Raw genomic sequence first — 11379 nt, forward strand, 5'->3', positions numbered from 1 at the left:
CAGGAAGCAGCACATGAAACAATAAACACTTAGAAAAATGTGTTCGTGCTGTACTCCAGGGTCAGCTGTGAGTCATGTTTACCTGGGCATGCTGCCATTGCCATCGCTGAATATGAATTAAGCCAGATACTGATGAAGCAGCTGCTGAGGATGTTCACAGGGAGAGTGACGATAGGGGAAGCACAGACTTCATTTCATGTGGAAAATTGACAGTGCCCCAAATTACTAAATAAACAGTGACATGGGCTTACTAAGATGGAGAGTGGGTTCTGAGAGAATGGTTGATATGGCCATGTAGACAGATTTCTGTTTTTCATAATAAGCATAGAACTATTATCTTTTTCCATAAAGAAGGGAGCAGTGAGCTGGCCAGTATTAGAATTACTTTTTCTTTAGGCACGGTCTCAACTTATGCCAGGCTTCCTTGAGTGCTGGAATTCTCTTTAAATCAAAAGAATGTGCAATTTTGATTTTATAAAAAAGGGCAAATGCAGTTGGAGGACCAGGTACTTGGAAAGCTCTATCTGCACCATATTAACCAGGTATGGTGATACACACCTAGAATCCCAGTCCATAAGAGGGTCAGGAGTTCCTGGCCAGCCTTAGATACACAAAACTATGTTGCAGACAAAACAAGAACTGCAGACTGTGTCAGTGCTCATTTTGATGAAAAAGTTTTTAGTCAAATCTTACTTTCTTCAGTTAAATATTTAAGGAATGTCTCTATCTCCTGTATATCTACAGGAGTCATGACACTGTGGCCACAGACTACGATGACATCCATGCACACTGATTAGAAGGTTATGGGGAGCTGTCCTATTGAGGGTAGAAGTTGGGCGAAACATTCTGAAAGTTTTCTTTGAAACTTTCATATATGTGTCTAGCACAAGGACTGAATATTTTGTGAATTTAAAATTTTTTGCCTTTAAATTGTCGTTTTTTGTTCTTTTTTCACTGGCTTAAGAAATAAAAGTTGCTCATTAACCTTTTTTGTGTGTGCATGTGTAGTGTGTGTGTATGTGCATGGGTGTTTGTATGTGTGCAAGCTAGAGGTTAACACAGTGTCTTCCTTGATTGCTGTCTATCTTATATATTGAGGCAAGGTTCCTCACTTGAACCCAGAGCTCACTGATTCAGCTAGTCTAGCTAGCCATCTTGCTCTGGGATCCATTGTTTCTGCCTCATGAACTGCTGGGATGACAGGCAGTCACTATGCTTGCCTGGTGTTATGTGGGTGCTGGAGATCTGAACTCGGGTCCTCACGCTTGCACAGTAAGTGCTTTATCTACCAAGCCATCTCTCCAACCCTGCTTACTAACAAACATTTTAACCACAAAAATAATATATATCTGAGATAAGCATGGTGTGGTGTGTCTGTAATCTAGCAATTAGGAGATGGATACAGGGGGACTCAGGAGTTCAAGGTCCATCCTTGGCTACATAATGAGTTTGAGACCACCCTGGACTACATAAGACTCTATCTCAAAAAAACCCAACAAAAACCAACACTTATATGTTATTGCTCACCGTGTTTGAAGGCCCCCAAGAATATTGTGGGGTTTTTGTCTGTTTTACTTTGTGTAGCTTAGTTTATCCTTGAACTTGCTTTTTAGGATGGATGACCTTGAACTTTTTTTTTTTTTTTTGTCTTTTTGAGACAGGGTCTCCCCATAGCACCCGGAGCTCACTATGTAGACCAGGCTGGCGTTGAATTCACAGAGCTCTGTCTCCTGAGTGCTGGGATTAAAGGCGAGTGCCATCATGCCTGGATTGCTTGATTTTTTTTTTTTTTAATTGAGCTTTTGTAATTTCCTACAACAGTTCTTTTTTTTGCATTTTTATTGAATTTTTGTGATTTCCATACAATATAATTTGATGACATTTATATCCCCTCTCCCATACACACCTCCCCACACCCCCCCAACACCCAATTAAATGTATTCTCTGTATAATAAGGCCTATAGAGTCTTAACTTGAATCCCCAAATGTTCTTCAGTGTGGGTCCATCCACTGGAGCCTGCATAGGACTTGTTCATGCTGTCACCATTGCTGTGAGTTCATATAAGTAACTGACAAGCTGTCTCTGCCCCCCCTCCCCATGGTCATCCACCACCTCTGGTTCTTACATTCTTTCCACCTCCCCCTCCGAAATTATTCCTGAGCCTTGAGCTCCAGAAGCCTGACAGGGACGTCCCACTCAGAGATAAATGCTCTGCAGCTCCTTCTTTCCCGCACATTAGAAAGCCACAAGTTTCTGTGTCAATCACCATCTGCTGCACGAGGACACTTCTCTGGTGAGAGTTGAAAGATGCATTAATCTTCAACAGTGGGTGAACACCTGATCCAGCACAGTCCATTCTGATCATCGCTGCTGGGACTGGGAGTCCATATTATGAGGGCACCTTATAATACATCTCACAGGTGGGGACCACAGCTCCAGTTCACAGGAGGGGTCCAGGACTCCAACCCACAGGATAGGACCACAGCTCCAGCTCACAGGAGAGGGCCACGATTCCAGCCCACATGAGGGGAACTACAGCTCCAGCTCATAGAAGAGGATCAGAGCTCCAGTTCACAGGAGGGGTCCCACAGCTCCAGCTCTCAGGAGAGGACACTCCAGCTCACAGGAGAGGACCACAGCTCCAGCTCATGGGAAGGGACCATGACTCCAGCTCACAGGAGGGGACCACAACTCTAGATCTCTCTTTTTCCTTGAGTACTCAGGCTCTCAAACAGTGTTTTTTTCTGCATGTATGTAAGTACACTCATGTCCTGCAATGCCTGCAGAGGTCAGAAGAGGGTGTTGGATCCCCTGAAACAAAGCTACTTCATTTGGCTGGCTAAAATTTTGCTCTTCTGCTTAAAATCTTTCCCCTCAGGATGGAGGGGATGGACCCAAGATGGCTAGGCACCTGGGTTCTACTCCTGCCTGCAGGGCAGATCCTCCTTTCTTGGAGGCCGCCATGGACATGCTGGAGAAGCTCGTGAAGGCCTTCGAGTCACTAACTGCCTCAGCCATTGTCACCATTATTATTATTACTATTTTTTAACATTTTTAAAAAATATTTTTATTTATTATTTTTATTTTATGTGTATGCGTGTATTGCCTGTGTGGAGGTAAGTGCACCTGTGTCGTGCAATGCCCATGGAGGACAGAAGAGACTCTCGGATCCCCTGGAACTGGAGTTACAGACAGTTGTTAGATGCCATGTGGATGCTGAGATTCCAACCAGGGTCTTCTGCAAGAACAACCAGTGTTCTTAACTGCTGAGCCATCTCTCCAGCCCCTATTATTATTATTATCAAGATGGCTGTTGACTTGTGAGATTTTTGAGGAGCCATGTTATAAATGCACAGGGCAAAGTCCTCTTCAAGACTCTCCTCTGATGGCCTTTCATCTTTGGTAGCATAGGCTTCTGCAGTCATCACAGTTTCAACTTGGCCATCATCAGATTGGATTCTTGTAGGAATTCGGACTTGAGGTTCCCTTGGTCCATGGCAGTAGTCGATGCTTGTGCATTTCAGGCAGCATGTCTACCTCTGGAGTGCTGAGATTACAGGTGCAAGCCACCACACCTAGTTTATATGGTGCTGGGAACTGAACCTACGTCTCTGTGTGTGGTAGGCAAGCCCTCGACCACCTGAGCTACATCCCCAGCCCTAGGACTCTTGTATTTCTGATTGCTAATTATACTGAGCTGCTTCTTCCTCTTGAATCCTGTGATCTGGCCACTGCTGCCAATTGCCAGCACTTCTTGGCACTTCCAGACTGTTCTCCCATTCTCTGGCAGGTTGCAAACCGGAAAGCTGGTTTGGAGTGTTTTAAAATGTCTTGATTTCGGTACTTTTAGATGAGAGGGGTGGATCCACTTGCTATGGCCCCAATCCACTCATCCTAAGATGTGGCCTGATTCACTTGCTGACTTGTTTCCTTTGTTGACTTGCTTGGTCTCCGCAGACATTTATCGTTTGTACCCTCTCCATATTTACCATACCTTCCCTATAATTGTTGGGGACCCCTGCTGTTAGGGTCACAGTCTCTCCATGTCCCGATAGCCGCAAGCCGGCTCGGCGTTTGATGGAAAGACTCCCCTTTTCAGCAAGGCGCCTCTTACTCTCTTCCTGGCTCACCTTTGAAGTGCCCTTCACAGATGCCTTATCTTAAAACATGACCTCTGGCATAGAAACTACCGTGTTTTTTCTATGTGATAATCAGGCACTGTCTGACAGCATAGAAGCCCACCGCCTCATGTAAATAAAGCATTCTAGGAGCACCTATCAGCTGAGGCTTTTGCTACTGTCTCCACACTATAAATCTTCTAGTTTCACCCTAATAAAATGGAGCTGATCACTGAGTCTAAAGGAGCTGTATCACTGAATCCGACTGAGCTGTATCCTGTGTTTCATTGCGCCTGCGACCAGCCTGTGATTCAGTCTCCCCGGAGGAGCTGTCCCCCGTCAACATTCACTAGTGAAGCTTGTGTGTTCCTGGTTCGTTCCTGCGATCCCCGCCTCGGCTCTGTTCTGCAGCTAGCCTGAGCCCCCAGCAGATTGGCGCAGCCCACCCGGCAGCTTGCAGTAACCTGCAGAGCCCAGCTACTGGCAGCCTGCCTTGGCACAGAACCTGCACTCCCCACCGTCGCGGACCCCCGATCTGCAGAGTCGCCGGCACCCGGCAGCCACGGAGAGCCAGAGACCCGCCCAGCAGCGAAACCCACGCACCCAGCCAACAGCTGGCACAGCAGCGCGACCCCCGCACACAACAACATATAATCACTTCATGTTTGGTTTCATGGATGGAGGCTGTTCACCTCGGTGTTTAAGATGTGGGAAGGTACTGGACTTCAGCGGGCTGTCATTTTCAGTCCTAGAAGCTGGGAACATTTTGATCACCTTGGTATACAAAGTTTTGAATTTTCATTTTCCCCTTTTTTTTTTTTTTTTAAAGTCAGGGCAAGGCTGGTTTTGAATATACTCTGTAGCTGAGGTGGCCTTGAACTCCTGATCCTGCCCACATCTCTGAAATGCTTGGATTACAGGAGTGCACCATCATGCCTATCTTAAGCAGTGCTAGAGATGGAACCACGTGTGATTGGCAAGCAGTCTACCAACAAACGGAGCTATGTCTCCAACCCCTTGAATTTTTTTTTGTATAATCAAATCTTTTGGTCTTTGGTATAGTTATGCTAAGTTTAGAAAAATCGTCACAAATATTTTTCGCTTCTTTCTATTTAAAGATGTATTTTAAGAAATTAAGGTAGCTGAGTGGGGTGGCACACACCTTTCATCCCACCACCCAGGAGGCAGACGCAGGCAGATCACTGTGAGTTTGAGGCCAGAGTGCTCTATGTAGCAAGTTCTAGGACTACAAAATGAAATTAAAACAAAACAAAACAAGTGTACATATTATGTATCTTTTAAAAAAATTTTTACTTTTATTTTATGTGTATGCGTGTATCACCTGCATGTAGGTAAGTGTACCCATGTCATGCAATGCCCACAGGGGACAGAAGAGGCTGTCAGATCCTCTGGAACTGGAGTTAGGGACAGTTGTTAGCTGCCATGTGGGTGCTGGGATTGGAACCTGGGTCTTCTGCAAGAATAGTCAGATGCATACATCTCTTGATGTATGCATCTTGATTTGTTCAGATTTTAAAGGTTCTTTGAAATGTTTTGTAACTTATTTTATTTAATGTCTTAACTTTCTTTTTTTTTTTTTGAGACAGGGTCTCATGCAGCCCAGGCTGTCCTCAAACTCCCGCTCCCTATGTAGCTGATGCTAGCTTTGAACTCATGATCTTTCTGCTTCTACCTCCTAAGTGCTGGGATTGCAGGTGAGTACCACCATGCCCTAGCTCAATGTCTTAAATTTAAAATTATTACTATGTATTAGATGATTTCATTTTAAATAGGATTCCAACCACCTTATGCATAAATTACTGCAGAGGCTGTTTACTGTTCAAGGTAAATTAAATTTGGAAGTAGAAACACAGATCCAACAACTGTTCACTGTTTTCTGTTTGCCTACTGTAAATCTTGAAGCTGGCCTAGTCCAGGGTTTTAGAAATCTCGCTGAGATTGGGGGTATCTTCACTTGTTATGGTGTTAACCTATAGGTGTCGCTGTTGGTCAGAGAAAACACACGCTGTTGAGCAGTGAGTTCAGAAGACTGGATTCCAGGGGGTTATTGAGGAAGTTTCCAGCCAGTAGATATATGCTGAGCTCAGCAGCCTACTTTCATGAGCTCCTTTACTTTCCAGAATGCTTCTGTTAGCTATACAGATCACCCCAGCTTCCATGGAGTATTTGACCCCCAAAATGCCAAAGGGAAAAACAATGTTTGCCTACTATTGCAGGTTTCTACATTATTTATTATTATTATTATTATTATTTTGTATTTTTGAGACAGGGTCTCCCTGTAGCACCAGCTGGCCTGGCATTCACTATGTAGACCAGGCTGACCTTGAACTCAGAGAGAGCTGTCTGCCTCTCCCTCCAATTGCTGGGAATGAAGGCATTCACCACCATGCCTGGCTTTCTACCTTTTAAGCCAAGAAGTATGATTAAGGGTCTGAAGAGATGACTCAGCAGTTAAGAGCTTACTGCTCTTGCAGAGGACCTGGGTTTGGTTCCAAGCATGCAGGTCAGGTGGCTCACAACTGCCTGTAACTTCAGTTCCAGGGGATTAAAAAAACCCTCTTCTGGCCTCTATGGGCTCCTGCATGCACATGGAACACATAAACTCATGTAGGCAAACACACATACACATAAATAAAACAAATCTTTTTTAAAAATATGACTAAGTTGTTTTCCTTTTACTCTACTCCCCACAGTGAGTGTGCGTGAGATTAATTCTTTTACAAATCTCCGTAAGACACTCTGTTCGATTTATACTTACATGGTGTTCTAGGCATTTTTCAAAGCACTGCCCTAGAAAGTAGATACTATGATGATCCCCACTTAATTGAAGAGTAAACTCAGGCGTGGAAGGGTTAAGTAATGTTTCCCATGTCACACAAATAGAGGTGATAAGTGGTAGGGGTGGAGTCAGGCCCATGTAGTCAGAGTTCATGGTCTTATGAAAGTGAATAATGCATCTGAAGCTGACTCTTAGCATCCCTCCTTCCCTGCCTTTTAAAATATTTATCTTATTTTTAATGTGTTTGAGTGAGTGTATTGCCTGCATGTGTGTAAGTGCATCCATGTTGTGCAATGCCTGAGGAGTCAGAAGAAGGCATGGGAGTCCCTGGAACTGGAGTTACAGGTGGTTGTTAACTACCATGTGGGTGCTGAGAATCAAATCTGGGTCCTCTGTGAGAGCTGTCAGTGTTCTTAACCGCTGAGCCATCCCTCCAGCCCCCTCTCTGCCTCTTCTTAATTGATGATCTTTTTTCTTTTGCAATGTTTATATTTTATTTTACACTTGATTTTAGTCAAGACCAAGAAGTGATTTTTTTGTATATTATTTAAATTTTTTAAAATTTACATTTTATTTAGTGCGTGTGTGTGTGCGTGTGTGTGTGTGTGTGTGTGTGTGTGTGTGTATGTGTGTATGCTGTAGTGCATATGTGGTAGTCAAAGGACAAGAGTTCATTCTCTCCTACTATGTAGGTCCCAAGGATTGAATCTAGGTCAGTCTTGGTGGCAGCGGCTTTTTATCTGCTGAGACATCTTGTTGACCTTATTTTAACATTTATTTAAGAGGTGGAACAAGAAGGCCTGACCTTTCCTTATGTGCAGATTTTTGAGTCAGAGTCAAAATAACACTTGATTGTCCCCTGCCTGCCTGTGACAGGGAGTAGAATGCCTGTTGCTTCAGTTGGAAGAAGGAGACAAGTCCTTGAGATTGGACACCGAGGTGCCAGTTACATTCTTCTCAAAGGACCTGAATGATCTTAGAGACATAATCTTACTTTTCTTATTGTAAAATGAGTGAACTGGACCCAACTGTCACAGTCTGGGCCGACGTCACCCTGAGTGCTTTGTTTAGGAGTCTGCTTTCAAAAAGTTGAACTTCAGTTCCTTTAGGTGGAGGATGTGCCCTCCAATTTGTCTAGGGGACCACAGCTCTGTTCATCTTTTCCGGCTGCACATGTTTCTTTTATCTAGGCCAAGTGACATTCCAGTGTCTTCCAAACCAATAATTCAATGTCATTGTTCTTCAGGTCCTGATGAGCTAGATATATCGGTTACTTCTCTGTGGCTGTGATAAAACACCATGCCCAAGGCTACTCGTAGAAAGAAGAATCTATTTGGCTTGTGGTTCCAGAGGGACAAGAGTCCACTGTGGCAGGGGAAGCATGGCAGAAGGCAGCTGGTGTGGAAAATTGAACATGCACATCTTCAAGCAGGCCCAGGAAGCAGAGAGACAAACTGGAAAAATGGCAAGGCTGTGAACTCTCAGAACCCACTCCCAGTGATATGCTTCACACAGCAAGGCCTCATCCCCTAAACCTCCGTAAACAATGACCAACTGGGGCTAAATATTCAAATACTTGTAGCTAGGGCTAGAGAGATGCTCTGGCAGAGGACCCCGGTTCAATTCCCAGCACCTACATGGCAGCTAACAACCATCCATAACTCCAGTTCCATGGGATCTGACACCTTCTTCTGACCTCTGCAATCACTGCATGGCATGGATATACCTATCTACATGCAGGTAATACACTCATACACATAAAATAAAATAATAAAATACTAAAAAAATACTTGTAGCCTATGGGGGACATACTCATCCAAACCACCACACTAGACATGCCTCCAAGTACCCCTTCTTGGTTAAGGACAGCACCCCTCCCTAGAAGAAGGAAACAGGCTGTAGACTTCCAAATAGAACCCTGGTTTTCCCATGTGATGTATTTTAGATGCTCTCATAGACCACAAAGAATAAAGGGGAAATGAGAGAGCTCTCCATTAAGCAGGTAGAAACAGTACAGGGTGAGCCCATAGCAGACCTATGGCTTCTAGTTGCTGTTTTACGTAGCTGAGGATGGCTTGTGTACACCTATAGCCTGATGACAGATGGAGAAACCTAACTTTACTTCTGGAAACTGGTGAATTAGTCCAGAACTCCATGTTCAATGTTGAGAAGACAGAGTGAGGAAAAGGGGAACAGTAGCCTCTGTCAGAGTGTTAAAAATCACTCCTGATGCTGTCTTGTCTGCCAATAAAGGATTCATTTAGATTCTGAGGTCATTCCCCCATCATTCACTCCTTAGTAAGAAATACAAGCAATCAGCTTCTGAAAGCAGCCCTTCATAGACAATCCAAAGTTAATTAGGAAACATCAGGGTGGAGGGGGGATCTGGACAAGGAGGGCAGCTGGAGAGAGAGAGCTAGCAGAGCTGAAAACCCTGCGGCAGCTTAGTGGGCAGAATGGAAAGGTGGCTACTAGGGAAAAGCATGCTGATAAAAGGGAAGTGGGGAACCAGCAGAGGCTCCTGCCCAGTGCTGCGCTTTGGGCTGCTTCTACTTCATTTTCTGTGCTCAGTGCTTCTTTTATGGCCTCAGGGCTGCCAGGAGCCCTGGGTTTGATCCCCAACACTGGACCATATAGCACCAGGAAACTATCTCTCTTAGGAGGCTCAGTATCCTCCGCAGCCGTGGTGATGGGGGATGGTATTATCTCCATACTCCTCCCAAGACGACTGAGCACAAATGCAGTATTGAACATGAAAGCTTTCTTTGTGATGTGTAATGGGCAGCTGTGAGGACTGGTGGACAGGCCTCCAGCTGCTTCTGTGTGGCACTCATCTTGGTCTGGACCACCCCAGAGACACTCATAAATCAAGAGAGGCTCAGAAGTCTGGACAGATGGGGGTCACCACCGATCCAAGGGTCGTTTCTTCAGCAAACAGGGTTTAGGGGACATGACATGGTCTGCAGTTAGGCCTTTGTTTTGTAAATCTGGGACTTGGGCCTTCAGAGCTACACTTGTTTGAGAGAAAGGACATGTGTGTCCTAGGTCCAGAGGCCATTGGCACTGTGGCAGGAGCTGCCTCTGCTGAAGGTAGAACCCCTTTCAGGAATTCCTAACCCAGGATTCTTGAGAGGGAATTTCAGGGGAGGAGGTATTCTTTTTCTCAGCATCCCTCCCGGTTCTCTGGCTGGAGCCCTTTAAATTATCAGCAGACAGACTGGAAACAGAGAAACAGACAGCATTTTATTAGCATGTGCATCTTGATGACCGGAGGCAGCCGACGTGGGTGAGTGACTACACACTTAGGCTGGCATCTTAGCAAAGGAAACATTTTGTTTGGAAAAATGACAAAGGAAAAGGAGCTAGAGTCTCTGGGGCAGTAGCTTTTGGGAAGAGACTGATAGATAAAAATAGATAAAAGCCAGGTGGCAAAGTTGTAATTTCCTGGGGAGGAAAAGTTTTTAACTTTTGTCCTTCCTGGTAGAGAAGGGAGAAGGATCGACTTTGGAACGCTGTGTCCTTTAGGGGAAAGACGGGAAGGGCGGAAAACTTTTCCTGAGTCTGCTTCTTGACTGATTGCTGTTCACAGCAGTCTTCATGCCAGGGTAGTGATTTGGGAAACTTTACCACACTGTAGACCCAAGAACCTGCGCTGGAACAGGCTTGATCTCAGATTACCATGAGAGGGCAGAGCAGCCGCTGATTTTGAACCTCACCTGGAGCTCACGACACTCACTGACTGTCCGGTTTGTCTGACCAAGCCTGGTAACCGGAGTTCAATTCCCAGGTCTCACCTGGTGGAGGGAGAGAACTGACTTCCTCAAGTTGTCCTTTGACCTCCACAAGCACGATGTGGCGTGTGTGTGTGTGTGTGTGTGTGTGTGTGTGTGTGCTAAATAGCCAAATACATGTAAAAAAACCTTCTGGAGATTCAAATATTAATTTTATACTCTATGTCTCTCAGTATGAACAGCTTTTAATCTTAAAAATGTAACAGAGAGGCTGGAGAAATGGCTGAGTGGTTAAGAGCTTATATTGCTTATGTAGAGTTTGGTTCTCAGCATTCATGTTGAACTCCTCACAACTGCCTATAACTCCAGCTTCAGGGGAACTGACACCTTTTTCTGCCTTCTGTGGGCACCTACACTCATGTGCACATACACACAGACACAAGTACACATAATTAAAAACTAAATATTAAAAAAATCACACACACACACACACACACACACACACACACGAGGCTGGGGATATGGCTCAGTCTGTGAAATAGTTGCTGTGCAAGCATGAGGACCAGAGTTCGGATCCCTGGCACTAAGGCAAAGAGCCGGGGACAGCAGCGCACATCTCTAATCCAGCTCTGGGGATGCAGAAACAAGAGGATCCCTGGAACATGCTGGTCAACTAGGTTAGCCATATCAGTGTGTTCCAGGTTCAGTGAGATACTGTCTCAAAAAATG

The sequence above is a fragment of the Nannospalax galili genome, unplaced genomic scaffold, assembly GCF_000622305.1.
Source record: "Nannospalax galili isolate Female #2095 unplaced genomic scaffold, S.galili_v1.0 scaffold490, whole genome shotgun sequence".
Lineage (NCBI taxonomy): Eukaryota > Metazoa > Chordata > Mammalia > Rodentia > Spalacidae > Nannospalax > Nannospalax galili.